At 44.7% G+C, this 13,789-nt stretch overlaps 1 protein-coding gene across 1 annotated transcript in view; it reads left to right on the top strand.

The window, feature by feature from the left end:
* Positions 1–13,789, top strand: part of LOC121278332 (regulator of microtubule dynamics protein 2) — a 163,692-nt gene that overhangs the window by 75,326 nt on the left and 74,577 nt on the right. The gene's annotated exons all lie outside the window — the stretch shown is intronic.

The raw sequence follows: 13,789 nt of genomic DNA on the forward strand, positions 1-13,789 counted from the left end.
TCTTCTTGACCTCTCAGAACTACTGACAGTCCTCATCCTGGTGACCAGAAAGTGTTTTTTTCTCTATCTTTTGTTCTTTCTTTCATTCTTCTTATCACGTTTTCTCCTCTCCCCTCCCTCTCCCTCTTTTTCTTCTCTTCATCATTCTTTTTGTATGGCTTGCTCTTTGTCTGATCCACAGACATACACACACAGACAGAGACACATAAAATGAGTTGAAATTTTTGAAAGTTAGAGGATGGAAGAGGCTAGAGAACATTGAAGTTAACGAGTTTGGAGGCGGCAATGACATATATAAAAATTTGAATTGCATACTGGCTGAGGTAGGGGTGGAGACAAGTGTGTTACAGAAATGGACAGGGATTTTCTTTTAATCATTCACGGGATGTGGGCTTTGTTGGCTGGACCAGCACTTATTGCCCATCCCTAGGTGCCCTTGAGAAGGTGGTGGTGAGCTGCCTTCTTGAATTGCTGCAGTCCATGTGGGGTAGGTACACCCACAGTGCTGTTAGAAAGGGAGCTCCAGGATTTTGACCCAGCGACAGTGAAGGAACAGCAATATATTTCCAAGTCAGGATGGTGAGTGACTTGGAGGGGAACTTCCAGGTGATGGTGTTCCCATCTATCTGCTGCCCTTGTCCTTCTAGATGGTAGTGGTCGTGTGTTTGGATGGTGCTGTTGAAGGAGCCTAGGTGAATTCCAGCAGTGCATCTTGTTGATGGTACACACTGCTGCTACTATGCATTAGTGGTGGAGGGAGTGAATGTTTGTGGAGCCAATCAAGCGGGCTGCTTTGACTTGAATGCACTCATGGGGAGTATTACATCACATTCCTGACTTGTGCCTTGTAGCTGGTGGACAGGCTTTGGGGAGACAGGAGATGAGTTACTCTTCGCAGGATTCCTAGCCTCTGACCTGCTCTTGTAGCCACAGTATTTATTTGGCTAGTCCAGTTCAGATTCTGGTCAATGGTAACCCCAGGATGTTGATGGTGGCGGATTCAGTGATGGTAATGCCATTGAACATCAAGGGGCGATGGTTGGATTCTCTCTTGTTGGAGATGGTCATTGCCTGATACTTGTGTGGTGTGAATGTTAGTTGCCACTTGTTAGCCCAAACCTGGATATTGTCCAGGTGTTGCTGCATTTGGACGTGGACTGCTTCAGTATCTGAGGAGTTGCAAATGGTGCTGAACATTGTGCGTTCATCAGCGAACATCCTCACTTCTGACCTTATGAGGGAAGGAAGGTCATTGATGAAGCAGCTGATGATGGTTGGACCGAGGACACTACCCTGAGGAACTCCTGTAATAATGTCCTGGAGCTAAGATGACTGACCTCCGACAACCACAACCTTTGTGCTAGGTATGAGTCCAACCAGCGGAGAGTTTTCCACCAATTCCCATTGACTCCAGTTTTGCTAGGGTTCATTGATGCCACACTCGGTCAAATGCTGCCTTGATGTCAAGGACAGTCACTCTCACCTCATCTCGGGAGTTCAGCTCTTTTGTCCATGTTTGAACCAAGGCTGTAATGAGGTCAGGAGTTGAATGGCCCTAGCAGGACCCAAACTGAGCATCAGTGAGCAGGTTATTTCTAATGATTGAAAGTAGATTGATAGGGTAGTAATTAGCCATGTTTGATTTGTCCTGCTTTTTGTGTGCAGGACATTCCTGGGCGATTTGACACATTGCTGGGTGGATGCCAGTGTTGTAGCTGTACTGGAACAGCTTGGCTATGGGCACGGCAAATTCTAGAGCACAAGCCTTCAGTACTATTGCCAAAATATTGTCAGGGCCCATAGCCTTTGTTCCATCAAGTGCCTACAGCCGTTTCTTGACATCACATGGAGTGGATCGAATTGACTGAAGACTGGCATCTGTGATGCTGGGGACCTCCAGAGAAAGCTGTGATGGATCATCCACCCTGCACTTCTGGCTGAAGATTGTAGCAAATGCTTCACCCTTATCGTTTGCACTGATGTGCTGGGCTTCTCCATCATTGAGAATGGAACCGCCTCCTCCAGTAAGTTTAATTGCCCACCACCATTCATGACTGGATGTGGCAGGACTGCAGAGCTTAGATCTCATCCGTTGGGTTGAGGGATCACTTAGATCTATCACTTGCTGCTTATGCTGTTTGACACACATGTAGTTCTATGTTATAGCTTCACTAGGTTGACACTTCATTTTGAATCATGTGTGGTGCTGCTCCTGGCATGCCCTCCTGCACTCTTCATTTTAACCAGGATTGATCCCTTGCCTTGATAGTAGTGTTAGATTTGGGCATATGCCGGGCATGAGGTTACAGATTGTATTAGAGTACAATTCTGCTGCTGCTGCTGATGGCCCACAGTGCCTCGTGGATGCCCAGTCTTGAGTTGCTAAATCTGTTTGAAATCGATCCCATTTAGCACGGTGGTAATGCCACACAACACGATGGAGTGTATCCTCAGTGTGAAGGTGGGACTTCACCTCCACAACAACTGAGTGGTCGTCACTCCTACGGATACTTTCATGGACAGATGCATCTTCGGCAGGCAGGTTGCTAAGGATGAGGTCAAGCGTGTTTTTCCCTCTTGGTTCCTTCACCACCTGCCTCAGCCCAAGCCTAGCAGCTATGTCATTTAGGAATCGGCCAGCTCAGTTAGTAGTGGTGCTACCGAGCCACTCTTGGTGATGGACATTGAAGTCCCCCACCCAGAGTACATTCTGCGCCCTTGTCACTCTCAGTGCTTCCTCCAAGTGGTGTTCGACATCAAGGAGCAATGATTCATCAGCTGAGGGAGGGCAGTTCATGGTAATCAGCAGGAGGTTTCCTTGCCCATGTTTGACCTGACGCCATGAGACTTCATGGGATCAGGAGTCGGGGTTGAGTACTTCCAGGGCAAATCCCACCTGACTGTATACCACTGTGCCGCACTTCTGCTGGGTCTGCCCTGCCAGTGGGACACAACATACCCAGGGATGGTGATGGCGGTGTCTGGGACATTATCTGTAAGATATGATTGTGAGGATGACTATGTCAGGCTGTTGCTTGACTAGTCTGTGAGACAGCCCAACCAATTCTGGCACTGGTCCCCAGATGTTATTAAGGAGGATGTTGCGGGTTGACAGGCCTGAGATTGCCGTTGTCGTTTCCAGTGCCTAGGTCGAAGCTGTGTGGCCTGTCCGGTTTTGTTCCTTAAGTCTATAATGGAGAGGAAATATATTTGAAACCTCAGCTGCAGGGTTAAGCAGTTGACTGAAATTGAAAATAATCCAGTTCAGCATGAGACAGAGGCTGAGATGGAGAATAGAAAAAGTTTATGGGGGATGCCAAAGATGATGGCTTCTGTCTTCAGTGATGAACTGGAGGACAGTAGATTGGGTCAGGATTGGACGTTGGACTTGTAGTTTTGCAGTGCAATGCTGGGGAGAGGGAGTGGAGAAGCAGACTGGGCATTATGGCAGATATGTGGAGGCTTACTCCCAGGTCTTATGATTTGGATGACCCTTGTCACATCCATGTCTATGCACCATTCTTTCAATACACAGTGGACTGTCGGCCTTGATTAGGAGCTCAAGTCCCAGTTTGAGGCCTGAGTCGTAAAATCATATAGCACAAAATGAAACCATTCAGCCCACCATGCCTGTGCCAGCTTCTTGGAAGAGCAATCCAATTAATCTCACACCCTTGCTGTTTTCTCATAGCCCTACATTTTCTTTCCCCATCAAGTATTTGTGGAATTTATTTTGAAGGTTTGTGATGAATCTGCTTCCACCACCTTTCGGGGAGGACATACCAGATCATAACAACTCTGTGAAAAAGATTATTTTCTTACACAGCCTCAGGTTCTTTTGCCAATTACCTGAAATCTTTGTCTTCTGATTACCAACCCTTATGCTACTGGAAACACAGTGTCTCATTATATACTCTAATCAAAGTCCTTCATGATTTTAAACACCCCTATCAAATCTCCTCTTAACTGTTTCTGCTGGCAGGAAAATGGTCCAAGCTTCTCCAGTCTCCCAACAAAACTGAAGTCTGACAACCTCAATACTATTATAATAAATATTTTCTACACCTCTCGTGAGATCTGGCCATCCTTCCTAAAGTTTGGTGCCCAGATTTGGGCACAATACTGGGCACCAATAGCTGGGACCTAAAAACGTCTTATGGAGATTTAGCAGGATTTCCTTGATTTGGTACTCCATACCTCTATTTATAAAGCTAGGGATCCCATATGCATTTTTAACAGCTTTCTCAACTTGTCCTGCTACCATCAAAGATTTGGTGCACATCTGGGTTTCTCTGTTCCTGCATCCCTTTTAATATTGTGTCATTTAATGTATGTTGAATCTCCTAATTTTTCCTACCAAAATGCATAACTGTGCACTTCTCTGTACTAAATTTCACCTGCCACATGCCCTTCTGAAGTCTACTATTACCTTCCTCTTACTACAATATGTAACCTTCTGACCCAGAAGTGAGAATGTCAATAACTAAGTTGACAGAATATTTAAGATAATTTAAATGTGTACGGTATATCAACGTCCTTCCAACAAAATTTCTTGCATTTCTTTATGTTCTAACCACTGTTTATGTCAATTTTAATCCTGGGTATTGGTTAAGTAGGGGGAGGCAGTGGCGTAGTGGTATTGTTGCTAGACTAGTAATCTAACGACCCAGCGTAATGCTTTGCAAACCAGGGTTCAAATCCCACCATGGCAGATGTTGGAATTTGAGTTCAATAAAAATCTACTGATGACCATGAAACCATTGTCATAAAAACCCATCTGGTCCACTAATGTCCTTTAGGAAAGGAAATCTCTGTCCTTACCTGGTCTGGCCTATAGACATGTACAGTTGTAGCTGGATGCCCAGACCACATGGAGCCGCTGGAAGACTGATGCTGCTTTGCTGATTCTTGTGTGAATGTCAACCTCTACATCGCCCTACCTGGAGATGTTCCTTCCTAAGCAGGGGAAGTGGTCGATGTCCTCTGTGCTCTGTTGGCTGATGGTGGTGGGAGGGCATTGTTGCTGTCCAGCTGTCACTGTCTTGGTCTTCTCCCAACTGATGCGTAGACCAGTTTTGGCACTGCTATTGTCAAGACTGGTGGTCATGCCTTGGAGTACGCATGATTCTTTGACCAGCAAGGTGATGTCGTCTGCAAGGTCCGTCAACAGGTGGTGTTGCCATGGGATGCCAAAGTCTCACCCACCATTACCTTTCTCATAATGAAATCTATAACCAAGAGGAAAAGGCATGGGGAGAGTATGTTGCCTTGCCATATTCCTGTGATGATAAAGGAACCTGTGGTGCCCATGCTGGTCTTGATGCAGCAGCGGAGTCACGGCATAAGGCTTTGAAGATGTTAATATACTGCTCCAGGATGCTATACTATCTTATAATGTACCAGAGAGACTGCCGATGGGTGCTATTTTTTTCTGGGTCAGAATGAGAAAATTCAGTAAATGAAGTGATATTTTTAATCCAGTGTATTCTGAGGTGAGTGGGTTAGTCTAGAAATAAAGCTGTTTTCATCATGTTGATGTAAAAATGATTGAGTCTACCTATTTCAGGCACTATGCCCCTTCCTTGTAATTACTTAGAGTTTCTCCTCAGCTTGCGAACAGGCTTGAAAGAAAGAGACCCATGAGGATATGGAAGAGTCTTTTTCATCTTTTATATACAAAAAACTCAATTGCTTTGATGATCTCAAAGCAGCAAAGTTACTGCTATTATGAAGTGACATAGGCATACATAGTGTCAGTGTTGGGCATTATTGACGTATAGCTGGTTTCTTTTGGTGTAGATCCTAATACAGCCAAAGAAAATCCTGTTTCTGCTCCATATTAATCATTCAGACTGATTGTCACCTGCGTCAAGCTGGCAGATACTGCTGTCTATAGGTGCCTAAAGTCAAAGTAACCTCCAGTGCACTTAGACTGCATTGTGTGCTATCTATAAGATTTACTGCAGCTATCTATAAGATTTACTACACCTTAATTCAACAACAACTTCAGCCATGAAATCATAACCGCTGAGAAGGACTAGAGCTTCAAGATCATGGGGACACCAACATCTTCAAATTCCCCTGGATGGGACATGTATCATTGTTTTGTTTCTTCCATTGTAGCTTACTTATAATCATTCCTACCTATCACCATTGTGGAAGCACCACCATCACAAAGACCTCAGCAGTTCAAGAAGGCCCACTACCGCCTTTCTCAGGCCAATTCAGATACATGCACGAAAAGGAAAGGTTCAAATTACTGTTGTCCAGGAAGTGCCTATGACATTTTATTATACAGCTACCTATGGAACCTGTAATATTCTGAATGCAGACAATAACCAGAGCCTATTAGAAACCCCTGCAAAGCAGCAGCTCAAAAATATACACCTTCTTGTCAATCAATTATTGGGGCACTTGAGCATTAATCCATTTCTTTGAATCACTTTACGCAGGTGTAGCTCTCCAGTCTTCCCAAAATATTCAAAATTATTATTGTCTAAACCTACCTTACGGTTTTGCCATATGCAGCATGCCATGCAGAAGGGTGAGGGCAAGGGTCATTAGGTTGCCTGCCACAGATAAAAAAGGGGATGAGCTGGATGACATGAAGGGAGCTGATGTACAGTCTAGCAGTTTGTTGCAGAATCCTGAGATCCACTTCTAGTAATAGGCACATTCTGCCAACTCAGTTCTTGTTATTATTTCCATGCATTGTGCACTGCAAAAATTTTACCCTTATCAAAACTGAGCTACCCTACTCAATGATTATCACTTTTCTATGGTTATACCCAAGTTAATAGGAAGTTTAGTTCAAAAAACTTAATATATATCTGATGCTACTTATCAGTATCCCATGCTCTAAAACTTGCATCCATGCTTCCCCTTAATACTGTATATCATCTGCTTGCCTTGCTTATTAGTCTAAGCAAGACTTGTGTCTCAAGTGCTTCCTGAGTAAGAATAGAGTGGCAGGTTGCTAGGTGGTACTGCAGCCCTCTAATGTTGTTTATGGCCACAGACCTCTAACTGCAAGCTCAGGAGGGATCCTGAAATAGCTGGAGCCATATTTGTCAATAGTAGTGGTTGTCAGCACCAAAACACTCCCAGTTGTTTTATTGGAATCTGGCTTTAGAGGGAAGATTTGAGGCTACTTTGAGAGGTAGTCAACCCAACATTCCATGTACCTGATGTTAGGCATCCCAGGCAGGAGGATCAATGATCTGCATGAAAGTCCATAGATTATCTTCAATATCGATGAATCACATTATTGTTGTAATTTCCAAAAGATCTTCCACCTGGTTCATGCAATCAACCAATCACTGACTCATATAAATAGCTGCCAAGAATCTCCATGACACTAGTCACAGTTCTGCACCTTTTCCCTTGTTGTTTTGGAGTTTCCCTAAAAAAGGCCATGAAGGTGCCACTTGCACTGTGTTTCTGCTTTTCTCTGTTGCTGCAATATCTGAAGGCTACTCAAAATAAGAAGTAAATGTGCTCCTGCATCACTGTTGACTGTCAACTGCTAAGTTAAATTTGGCTGCCCTCAGAAATTTGTCACAATCCTTCACCTGCCCCATGATGATGTGCAAGCTGTGACCTTTATCAACAGAGCCACCACATCTCAGTGGAGACTGGGGTCAAACAAGGCTCTGTCATTGTACCAACTCTTTTGTCCATTTTTCTTGCTACAATACTGCACCTCACCTCCAACAAATTACTCACAGGCATGGAGTTAATATACAGAACAGATGGGCAACTGTTCAACCTACACTGCCTTCAAACATAAACCAAAACCACTCCAAACTCAGTCATAGATATTCAGTATGCATATGAAAATTGTGTATGCGTTCACTCAGAAACTGAGCTCCTTGCTAACATCTGGGGACTTGTGCCAAAATTGGGAGAGCTGTCTCACAGATGAGTCGAGCAACAGCACGACATAGTCGTATTCACGGAATCATACCTTACAGATCATGTCCTAGATACCACCATTGCCATCCCTGGGTATGTCCTTCCCACTGGCAGGACAGACCTAGCAGAGATAGTGGCACAGTGGCATACAGTCGGGAGGGAGTTGCACTAGGAGTCCTCAAGACCGACTCTAGCCCCCATGAAGTCTCATGGCATCAGGTCAAATATGGGCAAGGGAATCTCCTGTTGATTACCACGTTACCACCCACCTTTCTCAGCTGATGAATCAGTACTCCTCCATGTTGAACATCACTGACGGTGGCAAGGGCACAGAATGTACTCTGGGTGGGGAACTCCAATGTTCATCACCAAGAGTGGCTTGGTAGCACCATTACAGAACAAGCTGGCTGAGTCCTAAAGGACATACCTGCTAGACTGGATCTGCCAGGTACTGAGGGAACCAACAGAGGGAAAAACATACTTGACCTCATCCTCACCAATCTGCATGTAGCAGATGTATCTGTTGATGACAGTATTGGTAGGAGTTTTTTTTTCATTCACAGGATGTGGGCTTCCCTGGCTGGGCCAGCATTTATTGCCCATCCCTAATTGCCCCTGAGAAGGTGGTAGTGAGCTGTCGCCTTGAATCACAGCAGTCCCTTTGATGTAGGTACACCCACAGTGCTGTTAGGAGGGAGTTCCAGGATTTTGATCCAGTGACAGTGAAGGAAAGATGACATATTTCCAAGTCAGGATGGTGAGTGACTTGTAGGGGAACTTCCACGTGGTGGTGTTCCCTGCTGTCTGCTGCTGCTCTTGTCCTCTAGATGGTGGTGGCCGTCGGTTTGGAAGGTGCTGTATAAGGAGCCTTGTGACCACTGCACAGTCCTTGTGGAGACGAAGTACAGCCTTCACATTGAGAATACCCGCGAATGTGTTCTGTGGCACTACCACTGTACTAAATGGAATAGACTTCGGACATATCTAGCAGCTCCAGACAGGGCATCCATGAGGCACTGTGGACCATCAGCAGCAGCAGAATTGTACTCGACTACAATCTGTAACCTCATGCCTAGCATATCCCCCACTCTACCATTACCACCAAGCCAGAGGATTAACCGTGGTTCAATAAAAAATGCAGGAGGGCATGCCAGGAGCAGCACCACACATACCTAAAAATGAGGTGTCAACCTGGTGAAACTACAACACAGGATTACTTGCATGACAAACAGAATAAGCAGCAACTGATGGACAGAGCTAAGCGATTCCACATTCAACAGATCAGATCTAAGCTCTGCAGTCCTGCCACATCCAGTCGTGAATGGTGGTGAACAATTAAGCAATTCACTGGAGGAGGAGGCTCCTCAAATACCCCCGTCCTCAATGATGGAGGAGCCCAGCACATCAGTGCAAAAGATAAGGCTGAAGCATTTGCAACAATCTTCAGCCAGAAGTGCAGGGCGGATGATCCATCTCGGCCTCTTCCAGAGGTCCCCAGAATCACAGATGCCAGTCTTCAGCCGATTCAATTCACTCCACGAGATATCAAGAAATGGCTGAAGGCACTGGATACTGTAAAGGTTATGGGCCCTGACAATATTTCAGCAACAGTACTGAAGGCTTGTGCTCTAGAACTTGTTGTGCTGCTAGCCAAGCTGTTCCAGTACAGCTACAACACTGGCATCTACCCGGCAATCTGGAAAATTGCCCAGGTATGTTCTGTACACACAAAGCAGGACAGATCCAACCCGGCCAGTTACCACCCCATTTATCTACTCTCGATCATCAATAGTGCAATCAAGCGACACTTGCTTAGCAATAACCTGCTCACTGGCACCCAATTTGCATTATGTCAGGGTCGCTCTGACCTCACTTCAGCCTAGGTTCAAACATGGACAAACGTGCTGAACTCCAGACATGAGGTGAGAGTGACTGCCCTCGACATCAAGGCAGCATTTGACCTAGTGTAGCATCAAGCAGCCCTAGCAAAACTGGAGGCCAATCATCTCAGTTCCAGGACATCACTGCAGGAGTTCCTTAGGGTAGTATCCTAGGCTCAAACATCTTCAACTGTTTCATGAATGATCTTCATCACAAGGTCAAAAGTGGGGTCTTTCATTGTTGATCGCACAGTTGTTCAGCACCATTTACAACTCTTCAGATACTGAAGCAATCCTTGTCCAAATGTAGCAAGACCTGGACAATATCCAGGCTTTGGCTGACCCAATTATCCTGACCCTGTTTCCTGTTGGTTAACCAATCCTCTATCCATGCTAATATATCATCTAACAATATAAGCCTTTATCTTGAGCAGTAACCTTTTGGAAATTCCAAGTGGTGTTCAACATGGAGGAGCAATGATTCATCATCTGATGGAGGGTATTTCATGGTAATCAGCAGGAGGTTTCCTTGCCCACGTTTGACCTGATGCCATGAGACTTGTGGGGTCTGGCTGCAGTGTTGAGGACTCCCAGGGCAAATCCCTTTTGACTGTATACTACTGTGCCGTCACCTCTGTTGGGTCCAGGCTTGGGCTGACAAGTGGCAAGTAACATTCGTGCCACACATGTAGCAGGCAATGACCATCTAAACAAGGGAGAATCTAACCATTGCTTCTTCTCATTCAATGTCATTACCATCACTGAATCCCCCACTATCAACATCCTGGGGGTTACCATTGACTAGAGACCGAACTGGACTGGCCATATAAATACTGTGGCTACAAGAGCAAGTCAGAGACTAGGAATCCTGTGGCGAGTAACTCACCTCCTGACTCCGCAAAGCCTGTCCACCATCTTATGAGGCACAAGTCAGGAGTGTGATGGAATACTCTCCACTTGCCTGGATGAATGCAGCTCCAATAACGTTCAAGATATTTGACGCCATCCAGTACAAAGCAGCCTGCTTGATTCGCACCCCTTCCACAAAAATTCACTCCCTCCACCACCGACAAACAGTGGCAGCAGTGTGTACCATCTTCAAGATGCACTGCAGAAACTCACCAAGGCTCCTTAGACAGCACCTCCCAAACCCATGACTGCTACCACGTAGAAGGGCGAGGGCAGCAGATACGTGCGAAAACTACCACCTGGTTGATCCCCTCCAAGTCCCATATCATCCTGACTTGGAAATATATCGCCATTCCTTCACTGTTGCTGGGTCAAAATCCTGGAAATCCCTTCCTAATAGCACTGTGAGTGTACCTACATCACGTAAACTGCAGCGGTTCAAGAAGGCAGCTCATCACCACCTCCTCAAGGGCAATTAAGGATGGACAATAAATGCTGGCCAAGCCAGCAATACCCAGATCCCATAAATGAATTAAAAAAAGGTCAGTGTCGACTCCCTCTCTGAAGCACATGAGAAAATGGGCCTTTTCACAAAACATTGGAAAACCAAGGCCCTCTTTCAACCAATTCCTACAGCACAACACCTCCCCATGTTGATTAAAATCAACAGCAAGATCCTGGAAAAAGTGATCCATTTTCTGTATTTTGGAAGCCTCGTCTCGATGAAGGCAGACATAGACAACAAAATTCATCATCACCATCAATAAACATGCTAAGCCTTCAGCCAACTGAGGAAAACATTATTTGAGAACCAGGATCTCAAATCCAAGACTAAGGTCAGGGTTTACTGCGTTCCTGCAATCCCCACGCTCCTATATGTTTCAGAGACTTGGATAGCCTACAGCAGGGACCTCAGAGCACATGAGAAGTACCACCAGCGGTGCCTTTGCACGATTCTCCAAATATTGAGGCAAAAAAGACCGTCCATCAGCACCTTTCTCTTCATAACCATATCTTGATACAGCTAAGAGTTATTTAACAGACCCAGAAATTATTTTGCCTTTTATGGCTCTGTTGGTAGTACGTTTGCCTCTGAATCACAAGGTTCTTGGTTCGAGTACCACTGCAGGACTTGAGCACAAGAAAGAAGGCTAACGCTACAGTAATGGATGAGACATTAAGTCAAGGCCCCATCTGCCTGTTCCAGTGGACATAAAGATTCCTTCGCCCTATATTGAAGAAGAGTAGTGGAGTTATCTCTAGCATCATGGCTAATATTTATCCCTCAATCAACATCACAAAAGAACAGATTATCTATCATTATCACATTGCGGTCTGTGGGAATTTGCTGATTGCAGATTAGCAGTTACGTTCCTATTATTACAACAGTGACTGCATTTCAAAAGTATTTCATTGGCTGAGAAGCACTTTGAGACATCCAGTGGTCATGAAAAGCACTATATAAATGCAAGTCATTTTTATAAGGACTAACAGCAGCTCTTTAGGAACTAAAGGGATAGAAGGATTTCTAGAAGGATAGAATTGAAAAGTTAGGGAAGTTATGCTAAACCTGTATCAGGCAAGTAACAGTTTTCCCTTTAAAAATGTGTGCTGACTATTCATTATTATATTTTCATGTCTAGATTTTCTTCTATTCTTCCCCTTTAGTAAGGATTGCATTATTTTCCCTCCCACCGATATTCAGCTGACTGGTATATAATTCCCTGGAAATGTTTTGTCCCCTTCTAAAGTATAGCAATTACACTATCCTCCAGTCCTTTGGCACTATGCCCTTTTTCTAACAAATTATTAAATATGACTGATCCTAATCACTTTTGTAGCCTTTTTGCTTTCAGGGGTTTACAATCCATCAGTTACCTTCTTGAATGGATTGTACTATTAGTCTGCAACAAACTTGTTGCACTCAATTCCTTTTTCATTCTTTCATTGTCCTGTTTAAGTTGATTTCCCTTTCCAGTGCATTTAATAGTGTTTTCTAACCTAATGTACTCGGTATTCTCAAGAAGCATTGTTATTCTCATAATGTTATCTATTTTTGATTCATTATTTATAAATTGAGGCTGGAGCCAAACATCACACATGTTTTCATAGCTTGAAAACTAATGCCTTCAATAGCTCAAAACACAGTTATAATTTGACTCATTCTGTTTTCATTATGCTTTCATGAGATGTGAGTACCGTTGGCAAGCTTAGCGTTTATTTAAAAACAAAAAACTGCGGATGCTGGAAATCCAAAACAAAAACAGAATTACCTGGAAAAACTCAACAGGTCTGGCAGCATCGGCGGAGAAGAAAATAGTTGTCGTTTCGAGTCCTCATGACCCTTCAACAGAACTGGGTGAATCCAAGGAGAGGGGTGAAATATAAGCTGGTTTAAGGTTGGGGGGTCGGGGGTGGGGGGGTGGGGGTTGGGTCGGGGGAGAGAAGTGGAGGGGGGTGATATGATTGTAGGGACAAGCAAGCTGCTGCTTGTCCCTACAACCACACCACCCCCCACCCAACCCCCCTCCCACCTTAAACCAGCTTATATTTCACCCCTCTCCTTGGATTCACCCAGTTCTGTTGAAGGGTCATGAGGACTCGAAACGACAACTCTTTTCTTGTCCGCTGATGCTGCCAGACCTGCTGAGTTTTTCCAGGTAATTCTGTTTTTGTTTCAGCGTTTATTTCCCAATTCTAATTGCCCTTGAGAAGGTGGTGGTGAGCTGCTTTCTTGAACTGCTGTAGTCCATCTGGGTGTAGATATACTTACAGTGTTAGGAAGGGAGATCCAGCTTTTTCACCTAGCGTCAATGAAGGAATGGTGATATAGTTTCACATCAGGAAGATGTGTTGCTTAGAGGGGAATTTGCAGGTGGTGGCGCTCCCAGGCATCTGTTGTCCTTGTCTTTCTAGGTAGCAAGAGGTCGTAGGTTTGGGAGGCATTGTCAAAGGAAGCTTGGCAAGTTGTTGCAGTGCATCTTGTATATGATTTAGATGGCTGCCACTGTGCACCGCTGTTGGAGGGAGTGAATGTTTAAGGTGGTGGATGGGTGTCGATCAATTGAGTTGTTTTGTCCAGGATG

Source organism: Carcharodon carcharias, chromosome 5 (assembly GCF_017639515.1).
Source record: "Carcharodon carcharias isolate sCarCar2 chromosome 5, sCarCar2.pri, whole genome shotgun sequence".
NCBI lineage: Eukaryota > Metazoa > Chordata > Chondrichthyes > Lamniformes > Lamnidae > Carcharodon > Carcharodon carcharias.